The 13,192-nt window shown below is 36.9% G+C and overlaps 1 pseudogene; it reads right to left on the reverse strand.

Annotated features, from left to right (window-relative positions):
• Positions 1-11,183: 11,183 nt before the first annotated feature.
• Positions 11,184-11,636, reverse strand: LOC140620566 (peptidyl-prolyl cis-trans isomerase NIMA-interacting 4 pseudogene; annotated as a pseudogene).
• Positions 11,637-13,192: the final 1,556 nt, after the last annotated feature.

Below are 13,192 nucleotides of genomic sequence, written 5' to 3' on the forward strand. Positions count from 1 at the left end.
GATAAGCATGTTTAGGATAGTCATAATGGAGAGATAATTGAGATTTTTACTTTGGACCGGTGTCTCTCAACCAGAGCAATTTTACCCAACAAGCAACATTTGGCAATGTCTGGAAACATTTTTATTTATGAGAAGTGGGGTGAGGGGAAGGATGCCACTAGCATCTAGTGCACAGAAGTGAGAAATGCTGCTAGATATTCTGCACGGCACATGACATCCTCTTCCAACAAAGAATATTGGGCCCAAAATATCAATAGTATTACTATTCAGAAACCCTGCTATAGATCCAACACACTTTTTAATCCTGTGCACCTGCCTGTGTGCATGTGAATGTGTCTATATAGCCTTTAAGTTACACTACAAATCTAAAGAGAGTGTATCCATTTTTGCTTCCCTTACATCATGGGTTTTTATTAAAGCCCTACAATTTAGAAGTACAAAAAAATCTACCCAGACATAGCTTGGGATGCATTCAAAAAATATATAGGGACATGTGATTGACCAAGTCAAATTTTCTTTTTGAGCAGATACTTAATTTTCTTCACGGAGATAATTGCTACTTTCCTCTTGCTTTGCATTTCCCATCCTGTGTGAAAAAAAGGATTAACTCATATCTAGCCTGCTTTGAATCCTGTACCTATAAGGCAATTATCTGGATGTGGGTTTTGTATTGTTTTTATTTGCAGGGCACAATGAAGTTAGGATATTTTGTTATAAATGTACTTATGTAACTATTATGAATTTATGCATATATATAAATATGCCCACTTATACATATGTGCTTATTTTCTATGATTATGGTCATTAACATTAAAAGTCTTAAATAATTTGAATCCTTTCTTTTGTCAAGAGGAAATGAATTAAGTTTGAAATTCTATTTTGTGATTTCAGAACTGGCACCCTCCTTTTATATACCCTTAGTATGCCAGGGCATATAGACCTCCCTCATGCCCAAAATGCAACAGTGAATGTGATTTCTGCCACCATAATTCTGGTCCATGACAAAGCCCATTCTCATTGTGTTTAAAATATATCCTTCAGCTCATCCCATGCAGGGGTGGTTTGAAAGGGCTGGCTCTTCTTTGTGTTGGTTCTGAATCCATCTGGCACTCCAATGTAACAGATTCCTTAGATTATCTGAATGCCAACTGATAAAGGAGGTGCTGGTGGACCCGCAGCTAACAGCTACCTCATGGCTTTTAGTGGGGCTGCACAGAATCCAGTAAAGACTTGGCTTGTGGGAAACGGGGAACTGCAGATGCAGCTTAGGCAAAGTCAATTTATAAAAATCCAAGTTTACACAAATGCTGAATAATGGACAGATTATAGAAAATAATTCTTCCTTTTGTGGATTTAATGATAGAGTTCCTTTAAATTGCATTATCCAAGTACATTTACAATATAACTTCATTTTTTTGAAAGAAATCATACAGAATATTCCAGGAAATGGTTCCTTTTCTGCACTAAAATTATAAATCATAGAAAGTGTTGAGAGAGACCTTATTGATCATGCAGCTTAAATTTTAACATTTTAACTGTGGAGAGAAGTACTCAGAGAGGTTCAGTACTAAACAGTCCAGATGCCTTCAACCTCATGGAAATTTTGATTTAATAGCATCTGTTTTATAAAGTGGTCACACACATCAAGGGTCTTGGCCTGAGCTAATGCTGACTTTCCTGTGCAGAACTTTTCTTCCTCTGGTGAATTTACACAGCCATTGTTGACTCTGGGAATCATGACTCCCTAAGGGCTCTTTCACAACTCTTGAGTCTGTTATTACCTTCAATGCCACAATTATCAGCCTTTCTAGGGAGATAATCAATCAACTTGATGGTTCAATAAGTGCTTGTTAAATTACACTGCACCAAGTTTGTTCACCCATCCATCCACCTGTGCTAGACTCTGGGGAGCATGGTGAAAAAATATAGAGGTTTAAGTAGATCAGATACTCTCTTGATGAGTTTTTGTGTCACAATTATAATGCAAAAGCTAGCTATGGCCACAGAACTCCAAAACATTGCCTTTATCTGCTCTCTGAAGCTTGAAGCTCTTTAAACAGTAATGAGCATCCTTGAGAGGCAACAAGTTTTTAGGAAAACCAAGTTGTTTAAGCATTTAACTGGAGTGGAGACTGAGGGTTGACTCAAGTACCAGGATAAATTGCTGGTTACACATCCATTGTTCTGGGCCTCAATTATGCTTGTCTGCAATACAGCTCTTTCTCCTTCTTTCTAGCAATAGATCCAGTCTACTTGGTTATGGTGGTTGGCCAGAACCTAGTCTAAGCCAAATTGAATATCTCTACCCTTGGACCATATTGATTGATTAAAAATCAGCTCATTATACATGTTGTACCAGCTCAGGCATTCTCTAAGACTTTTGCAATGGGATCTGGGATTTTTCTCTGAGCCTGGAGGTGCCAGTGGCTCTGCTTCTTGCCAAAAGAAGGAAACAAAATTCCTAATCTCCAAGAAATAGAAAGAGCTTCCATTCATGAGAAAGTCTATGTCTAGAAATGATTAAGGATGATCAAGTGCTTAAAAATACACATTTTAAAACCAGTCTGCCTCATTTCAAATCCATAGTTCTCCATGAATTCTGAAACCTCGAATGTTATGTATCTTCTCCTTAGCTCAGTATGACTCTAGGTGTGATGAGGATACAGTATCCACCTCATAGGACTGTGGTAGATCAAAGATGGCCTCAAATTCTTTGATATTCCTTTCACTGAGAATTGGTAAGACTCTGTGATTGTTTTAGAATCCAGCAAAAGTAGCATTGCACCAGTTTTGTGGCTCAGGCCTTAAGAATCTAGCAACTTCCACCTTGTCTCTCTTGTAACATTCCCTTTCATACTCCTGAGCCACCTTGTAAGAAATTCAACATCTTACTGGAGACATCATGCAGAAAAGTTCTGAAATTGTATGGAAAGTAAAGGGGACCCCACTGAGTCCAGTTCATCACCAAGTGAATGTTCATGGAACCATATTGGATGCTCCAGATTAGCCCTGTTTTAGTGGACAATTACCCATGCCTTATGGAGCCATGACCTACCTGAATTCCTGACCCCTACACACTCAAAATATAATAAGATCGTTGTTGTTTTTAGCTCCCAAGATGACCAAAACAATAATTTTAAGATTAAACAAAGCTCTATGAATAACGCCTGCCAATAGCAATGTTCGATAAACTAATTATCATTGCCATGGTTCTGATCTGTTCTGAATTCGATTAATTCACTCCTTAGTAGTTAGCTATTCTTTTTTTTTTTTTTAAATCCCCCTATTTATCTGTAATCAATTTAGAGTTAGGGTCTTATCATTTGTGTTCAAGTGGGTTCCTACTAATTCAGTATTTAAGATTCCTGAGATTCTCATTCTATGTGGATGATCCATCACACAAGTTACACAGAGATAAATATTTTTTTCACTTTTGTTCTTTTTAAATCACTATTTTTTCTGTTACTGGCTACAGATCTGTGACTTCATAATAAAACCAAACATAAAAACAAACTACCCCCCACCTTACAAGGTCATAAGTTCTGCCTTTTACTTTTGTCTTATTTTTTTCCCATTAGTATATAATTTGTGGGAAACAGAACTGTCCATGTTATCAAGTATGTCAATGAAGACTACATCTTTCACATTCCTCTGTACCAAAACAATGAAACAGAGAAAGAGAAAAAGAGGAAGAAAATAGTAATTTGCTCAATGGAGAACAGATAGTAGTGACGGTGGTACGCTGATGGAACCAAATAGTAGTCCTTAAGGTTTTGAGGAAATTGAGTAAAGTGAGGTTATACACACCTATTATTAGCAGATCTCAGATGGTATGTCCAAACCCTATCCTTGTTCATAAGCAAGAGTAGCAGGGAGAGAGGAGATTTTATCCTACATTTTTAGAGGAATTAAATGCTGTATTTTTCTGGATGGGTTTTTGACAAATGTTTTCTTAAAAATGCATCAACTTGTTTGCTTTGGTTTGTTGTCTTTTCTAAGTGAATCTGAGAGATTGGGGTGAGAAGTGGGGCATGGGGAAAAGGGAAGGTATAAGAGCTGTACTGATTGAGAGTGATTCAGGCCAGAGACTGGCAAAAAAAAAAAAAGTATATATACATATATGTATGTATACTGTCTTTATGTGCCATTTAAACCCATTTAAACCCATATGAAATGGATATTCTTCATGATAGGCACAAAAACTCCTGGTTCTCTGCTAGGCACATGTATACATATCTTGCAAAGGAGGGGACTCTACCATCCTCCCAATTAACCCTATTACTTGTTCACTGGAACATGAAAGCTCTTTCATGGAAATAAGTAATTTTTAGGGGAAGAAGGAGATGTATATTAGACATGAATAGTTATCTAGATAGCATCATTTCCCCATTCTTCCTTCTTAACAAAGTCCCTTAGGTAGCCTGTGTGCCTGGAGGAAGATGATCTCATTCAGAATTCTCAGGGTAGAGCTGATTGGCAGAAAGGAAGGTAATACTTTTAAAACAGTGCTTGTTCTAGAATGGGGCATCTGACTTGGTCCAATAAGGCTGGAAGAAAGATCATTTACTCCTTAATGATGAAAAATGACGTTTAATTTTAAATTTTTAGCTGCTTGATGGGAATAAACAAATAGGTAATCCAAATTATTACTGGCAACTATGTTTCCATAAGTGCAACTATCCCAATGTTTAAGCCAGTAGTGTAATTGGAAGAACAAAGAAACAGGACCCTAATAACACTAGTGAGCTGTAGAATTTACATACCCAAATCCTTCCCTGATACAGGACTTATTATACTTAAAATGTCATTTCCATAATCTTTAAGGCAGTCAAAGAAGGTGCTTCTGATACTTACAAACCAAAATCTTCCTAAACTCGGAAGGAAATGACACTGGAACATTAAGAAATCATTCCTTATTTCCTGCAATTAAATTTATATAAAGAAGAGAAAGTGAAAGAACATGTAAGGACTCAGGATGACAAAAGACAGGACAGAAAAAAGGAGATCTAAAAAGTCACAGAAAGTGGAGACTGGCTGAGCTCAAAGAAAACCTCCATAAATTCACAATTTCCCCACAAGCTGTTTTAAAACTAGCTAACTCTAGACTAGAGGGCTGCTGCTTTTATTCTGTAATAATTTCTTAAATCCCTATCATGCACTTAGAGTAGTCAAAATTATAGAGACAGAAAGTAGGATGGTGGTTGCCAGGAGCTGAGAGGAAATGGAGGGCAAGGAAGTTAGTGTTTAATGGGTATAGAGTTACAGTTGTATGAGACAAAAAGAGTTCTGGAGAATGAAGGTGGTGATGGTTGTACAACATAACGAATGTATTTAATACCACTGACTGCACACTTAGAGATGGTTAAACTTGTAAATATTATGTTATGTGTATTTTACCACAATAAAAAAGTATAAGAAAAAAATCCACACCATGTATTAAGCCAATAGAAATGCAAAAGATACATACTTAGCTGTCAAGAAATTTTCAATATTAAAAAGTCCATAATAACCTCTAAATTTTTTATAGTTTCTTCTACTTACATTATTTCATTTAATGCTTAGAATAACATTGTGGGCATGTATATATTTCCCCATTTTATAGTCAGTGACTCAGTTTCTATAGTCATATAAAAAGGAATCTGTGAAGTTAGGGTTTCAATCCACCTTGTTTTTTACACTGCACTACCATCTTTGGATATTAAGATTCTCTATCACATTGGGTATTGTAATCCATTTTGTAGAGGAAATTTCTGGGCAATACAGTAATAACAGTACTCCCCCAAGACCCAACACTTTGATACCAAGAAAGAGAATGATATTTTGGTATGACCACATTGTTTGTTAGATGGAGGGGTATAATCCAACATATGATCAGCAGTCACAAGAACTGGAAGAGAGAAAATGGTCCAAATTGTGATTGAATCCCTTAGCTTCAGATTCTAAAGACAGTACTACACCAGAACTAGCATCTTAGTGCCTGGAAAGGGACCAGACCAAATCCTTTGCTTTATCATGTGTCACATCTTTTCTCAGAGGAGAAGTAAAAGACACAATTTTGAATCACAATTCCTGAGAGTTATTAGTGCACTAAGTATCAGTGAATGAGCTCTGCTGGTTGCAAATAAGACTGACAGGAAGCTGTACTAATTGCAGCACAATTAGCTAAATAATGGAGGAAAGGCAAGGTAATGAGTTGGAGAGTGAAGAAAAGAGTAGGCAAAGGTACCATGGATCATTATTAGTGGATCATTTGTGATTTTTTTTTTTTTGCATGGTTCCATTTACCTGTCATGCTCCATCTAAGACTTTTGTATAGTTGACAATTGCCCATAGGTTAATATTTAAGCAATATAACATGTGATATATAATCTCTTATAATCTGGCACATATGAAACCTGTCTCTTCTTATCATCTCCTTCTAGCATTATATGTAGTTCCCTACATTTATCAGATCTCTTATATCTTTAAGTTTTCATTAATTACTATTTTTTCTGGCTGGAACATTCTCTTTACATCTCTTGGAAATATTAACTATTAAAATGCTTCAAATTCTTATCATTCAGATAATGGTAAATAATCCACTTCTAGATTTACCTGCTGTCAACATTATCGAAGCTCTTTTAAATATTCTATTCATACTTTTTTTTTAAATTTCTTGTCCATATGGGCAATTCCTGAAGATAGCACTATGTGTTGCTCACTGTTTCATTCCCAGTACCTGATTTGTCATAGTTATTAAATATTTGTTGGATAAATTCTGAATGACTTTATACAGTCCTCTAAATATTTATGCACTTACTTTCTCATGAATAACTTGGCTGTCAGAAAGGACAGAGTTTTCTGCACTGGTTTAAGTTAGAGCTCATATAATTCAAGGAATATTTTTGTATTATAAGTCTATGATTCAGTGTGTTACTAATAAAAAATTAAATTGCATGCACCTTATTGTTAGAGATGGCAGAGTGAATACATATATTTCTATTTAATCCATTCCCTAAGCCACATAAAGATGACAGAAATGTTTTAAAGCATGAAATACTATGGAATAAAACAATGGGGGATAAGACAATAAAAAGATTTCAGAACCTGGAAACAAATGGAAAAGTGAAAACTGACTTAGCAGATCCCAGAAATCTGAATTCTGTGCTTAAAGTGAGAAAACCAAGAAGAAGCCTTATGTATAAACCCCTAAAAGATGTAGGACTTGGGGAAAACAAATAACTTAGAAGTGGGGTTTAGCATGGGAATAAGTGTCTTGTCTGAAGATCTCATTAGGAAAGAGTAAAATCCATAGATAATCTACCTCATAATGTGTAGTGACATGGCTGATGAGTTGATGGCTAGAAGTCTATTTTCTACAGCGGGCGAAGTAGGTAGTGTTTTCATTTGGGATTCCAGACACGTTTTTTTTTTTTTTTGTTTTTTTGTTTTTTTTTTCCAGACACATTTGAATGAAAAAATTCATTTCTGGGAAAATTTTAAAAGAGGGAGAGAGAGAAAATAAGTGAAAGTTTCACAGTAAATGTTGAATGTCTTTTCCAGTCTTCTCCTATATGATTCCCAGAAAAGTAGCAGCCAGTTTATACCCACCAAATGGGAACACTGAAGCAATTCTTGGGGATCTGACCAACTGGAGCTAAAAGACTGAAAAATACTGACATTAATGATTCTCAAAAAAACAGCCAATTCAGATATGCTAGAGTTAGGATCATACTGAATAGCTCCAATCAAATACACAGGGTTTCTGATCAACTCTATTCAAGCAAAGACAAGGCTTACTAGACATTTGAAACAAGCATTGGCTATGGAAAACAGATACCAAAGCTAAATGAACAAGTAACTCTTCTCCATTTTAGTTTCTTTAGTGTATTACTGTCCATAGTTTCTTTATTAATATTCTCAAAAAGATTAAGTAGCTATATTGCATCTGTGCAACAAGAACAGAAAGCTACCTAAAGGAACATGCATAGGATGTACATGAGATCTTAATGATAGAAAAAAAATAGAACATTTAGAACATAAAGTAAGGAAATAACCTTAATTAAGGAGAGCAAAGCAGAAGAAAAGTGACAAAGAATAGAAGGTAAATGATTCAGAAACTGCAATGTCTGAATAAAAAGCAGTCCAGAAAAAAGAGAGAGAAGAAAATAGAGGGATGATATCATCAAAAATGTAAACTTTTTTTTCTAGAACCGAGAGGCATGAATATCTAGAAAAAAAGACACCAAAGAACATTACTGAGAATTTGAAAACATGAGTGATAAAAACAAAGTTCTAGAAGCTTCCAGATAAGGAGAAAAAATATTTACATAAAAATTATGAATAATAATGGCTTGGAATTTCTCCCAAATTAGCAACTTCAGCTGTTAAAATGGGATAGAAAAATGTCTTCAAAATTCTGAGAATTTTTTTTCCAAAAGAACTGTATATTCAGAGCGTCAAGATACTTTCAGTTGTGCCAAAAAATAAAAAAAAAGTTACCTGCTATACACTCTGTCAGGAAGTTACTGGAAAAATCTTATACTAATCTGAGGGAGAAAACTGAGAAAGACCAAATGTAATGCAGGAAATAGAAGAGTCAGCAAAAGAGGTAAAACATTTCCCTATAATGTCTTAAGGGGTTTGCACAATGACATTTGTTCACTAGATTTAGCTATTTTTTTTTAGAATGGAAATGGCTGGAAAGGAGATATTTCTCTAAGAAAATTAAATTCATAAAAATTTAATTTCATTGCAGGTATTGAGAAACAATTAGCTCAGCTAGTAAAGAATTTGGGATTGGATCACTGATTTCCTCTTATACAGGAAAGGAAACCAGCCATATCAAATACTACATGTCTCATTTATGAGCAGTGTTAACATGGTAAGAATAATTTAAATAATAAACATTGACCGATTTTCACTTTACAACTATGTCAGAAGGATGTTGGGGCAGGGATAGTCAGGATAGTGATGAAATAAGTACATTATTATCTTAGTCTACAGACAATTTTTTTAAAAGAACTAACAATATAAGCTTTACTTAGAGATTTTTTTTCCTCGTATGTTGGTAATGACTCTTCTGTGTATTCAATCAGGAAGAAACACTACATTCTTCAACTTGATCTCTCAGCAATGTTTATCACTCTCTGAGTCAGTCAAGGAGCATAGAGGAACACCTATGGGAAGTTCTGAAGGAACATGGCAAGTGTGAGAGAGTCATATCATTTCTGTCCCAACTGGAGTGATAGAATTCAGTCACATGGCCATTTCTAGTTGCCTCAGAGGTTGAAGCCTAGCTGTGTATCAAGGAGAAATAGGAAACAAATTTTGATGAACAGTTAGTATTTCTGTCACAATTTGTGAAACTATTTGATTCTTTAAGTCCATGTACAGCCTACTGTTTCAGCTATGATATTTTTCTTTCTTTCTTTCTTTCTTTCTTTCTTTCTTTCTTTCTTTCTTTCTTTATGATAGTCATACACACACACACAGAGGCAGAGACACAGGCAGAGGGAGAAGCAGGCTCCATGCACCAGGAGCCCGACATGGGATTTGATCCCGGGTCTCCAGGATCGAGCCCTGGGCCAAAGGCAGGCGCCAAACCGCTGCGCCACCCAGGGATCCCAACTATGATATTTTTCTAAAACGATAAGTAGACCAGAAGGAGTCTGGCATTGTTTTAATTATAAAATTTCATGGAAGTTACAAAGTACTTCTTGTCTGGAGTAACTTTGTTCCGTGCTTCCTATAGGGGAAAGTCAATGGTCTTTCCTAAGAAGACAAACTATAAATTAAACAACCTAATCCTAAAATAAAGACAGAGAAGTGGAATTATCTCTATTTTACATAGGGAACAACTGGATTCTTGAATAACTGACAGACACAAAGTTGGTCATTTACTCATTCACTTCTCTGATATTTATTAGAGCGTCTACCATAGGCCAGTCATCATCTATGTGCAACAGATATGGCAGCAAACAATCCAGACAAGCTTTCTGCTCAGATGAAATGTTAATCCTAGAGAGGTTGTCCAGTGGCAGAATGAAGATTCTAATTCAGGTCTTCATTCTGAAAGTTCAAAAGAGCCCCACCAACTCCTGAGGTGCTTCTTTGGCTCATACATTTCCTATATCGCATCTCATCAGTTGCACTGAAATAAATTATCTGCAGCTATACAATCAGAGGGAACTTCTCCTACTTACACAGTCAACAAAAGATGCAAATTCTCTTTGGGAGAATTTCTGTGAGTCAAAATCACACCCCTTTTTTCCCCTTACCAGCTTTTGAATGATGCTTCACACCAGTGAGAAAAAAAAGACATGCACATTCTCTTTCTGGACCTCCATTGCTTTCCTCCAGCAATTACAGAGGCACTTGTGACAGGCACTTTTTTTTTCTGGCTGCCTCTAAGACATGTTAGGCATGTTCTTCTATTCAAACAGACCTGGGATAGTCTAGTTTCCTGTTATGATGTCTGTAACATATTTATCTAGCTGCCTGAAAATTCACCAATTGTTTCTGTTTACTTCATTTGGGAAAACATCACCCTCCAACATCCCTACTTGCACTTACATGGTGTATGCTTAGTGTATTAGTTAGTGTTAAGTTTAGTGAAAGAGAATCTTTTACAGAAGAGTTCTAAACTTGCACTGAACATAAGAACAGTTACAGGAAACACAAAAATTCTAGAAGAGCTGTCCTTAGGGGATAATCATTCAACTCATTGTTCAAAGCAGGATAATTTTGAGAATGAGAGATGATGCTGTTAATGTCAGTGATATTGAGATCACAAATATAAATAGTATCTTGGACCAAAAGGAAATGTGAGCATTCAAGAGTAATTTCACTTTCTTTATCCATTGATGAATGAATGGGTAAACAATATGCGGTACATACATCAATAGAATATTACTTAACCTTAAAAAGGAAGAAAATTCTGATACATGCCACGGCATTATGCCAAGTGAAATAAATCCGTCACAGAAGGGTAAATGCTATATGATCCCATTCACACGAGGGTGGTCAAATTCATAGAAGCAGGGAGAAAAATATGATGGTTGCCAGGCACTGAGAGGAGGGGGAAATATGGACTTAATGTTCAATGAATATAGAGTCTAAGTTTAAAAAGATAAAAATGTTCTGTAGATAGATGGTCGTGATGGTTACACATGTAAATTTATTTCTTTTTTTTTTCAGTCTTTCATACCGTTTTATTTTCTCCCTTCAACCATAATAATATGATATCCAAATTTTGTCCTGATTGGAGGGTCGGTAAACACAGGCTTATCTGGACCACTTACAGGCAAGGCAAATGCTGCTTCTTGAAATGGTCCCACCATGGAACCTCTGGTCATCCAACCCAAGTTTCCCCCTTGCCTGGCTTTATCTTCACTATACTGTGTGGCCACTTCATTGAATCTCATTCCAGACTTTAACTTTTCCATGGCTTCCATGATTTTCCCACGTTTTTCACACAGAATGTGTCCAACTTTTATTGTATTACCACCACCTTTGGGACCCTGGACCTTCTTGTCAGAACTGTCACTCCCAGAGGTGGCTCCCCCTTTCCCCCCTTTCCTGGAACCGCTCTTTCCCTTGGGCGGCATCTCCGAAAACTGAGACCGAACCCTCAATGGCTTCCTTCGCCGCACAAAGTCCCTGTAAATTTATTTCAAGTCACTGAACTATATACTTAAAGATGGTTAAAATGATACATTTTATGTTGCATATATTTCACCACAATAAAAAAATGATTGACTTCACTTTATCTATTGGGAAAATGTTAAAACTAGGACCTTCATCCCAGGCATAACACATCATGATCCTAATTAAGAGTCATAGAAGTTAGGGTGTGGTTGAATTACCCAGTGTTCCCCTCTGTTATCATCATTTGAAGGACAACATGAAAAATCCAATGGAGATTTACTCCTGGCAAAGCTGGTCAGAGAACTCAGACAACCTTCTCACCTCCCTCCTCAACCTAGACTTGAGTACAGACCAGATATTAGTGACCATGGCAGGCAAAAAATCTGTAACTAAGACAGCAGATTTGCTGGCTGCTCCAAAGCAAACTCTTTGGTTTGGCTGCTGGCTCCCCCAAAGCAAACTGCTTGATTTGCTTATTAAAGGAAGCAAGGTGTACTCTCTCTTCCTGAGAGTCAGAGGCCCAAAAAGCCAAGAGGGAAAAGATCTAGGCGATCAAGAGGAAGCTGATCTTACACCATGTGAGTTTCAGATAGTGGCCCAATCTGCCTTTCTATTAATGCCTCACAGATGTCAGGTTCTTCCCAGGCTCAACAATCACCCCAGAAGCCCCCATATGCTATATAGCTATATCAAGTGAAGAGGAAAACATAAAGGGGTGAAAGAGAACTGAAAACAGATTCCTCTCCAACAAAAAACACTTTTAACCTTTGCTTTTCCTGTAGCCTCGTAGACACACAACAAAAACATTTTCTATCCCTTTAACATCCAACATTGGAAAGTATCACATTTTCTTCTTCACCTTGTGGCCCATCATTTTCTACGCATGCCATTCTGTTTCCCATTTACTCCTGAGGTGGTACACAAAAGAAAGAACCATTTGGAGTGCACATCACAAAGAGGGAGGGGGGTCATGGTCCTTAGATGCAAGGTGGACTGTTCTGGCACTGTGTCAATCCTGCAATCTACTTTCCTTTCTCCTGACCTACACTGATTAACTGATTCATATATCTATGACCTCTAATCCTTAAGCCCCAACTTTAGAGCAAGCTAAAGTTGGGGCTGAACACAATGGTGTTAACTTCTGGTTCCTGTTTTCCATAAGAATCCATGCCACCTGCTTCTCCCTCTGCCTGTGTCTCTGCCCCCCTCTCTCTCTCTCTGTGACTATCATAAATAAATAAAAAATTTAAATTTAAAAAAAAAAAAAAAAAAGGGATCCCTGGGTGGCGCAGCGGTTTGGCGCCTGCCTTTGGCCCAGGGCGCGATCCTGGAGACCTGGGATCGAATCCCACGTCGGGCTCCCGGTGCATGGAGCCTGCTTCTCCCTCTGCCTGTGTCTCTGCCCCCCTCTCTCTCTCTCTGTGACTATCATAAATAAATAAAAAATTTAAATTAAAAAAAAAAAAAAAAAAAGAATCCATGCCACCACAGCTTAGGGGTTCCATAAATGCCAGTGCTCCTGAGAATGTCCAGGTTCCTGCCCCAAGGGATCCTATTCTATAAT

Source organism: Canis lupus, chromosome 29 (assembly GCF_048164855.1).
Source record: "Canis lupus baileyi chromosome 29, mCanLup2.hap1, whole genome shotgun sequence".
Lineage (NCBI taxonomy): Eukaryota > Metazoa > Chordata > Mammalia > Carnivora > Canidae > Canis > Canis lupus.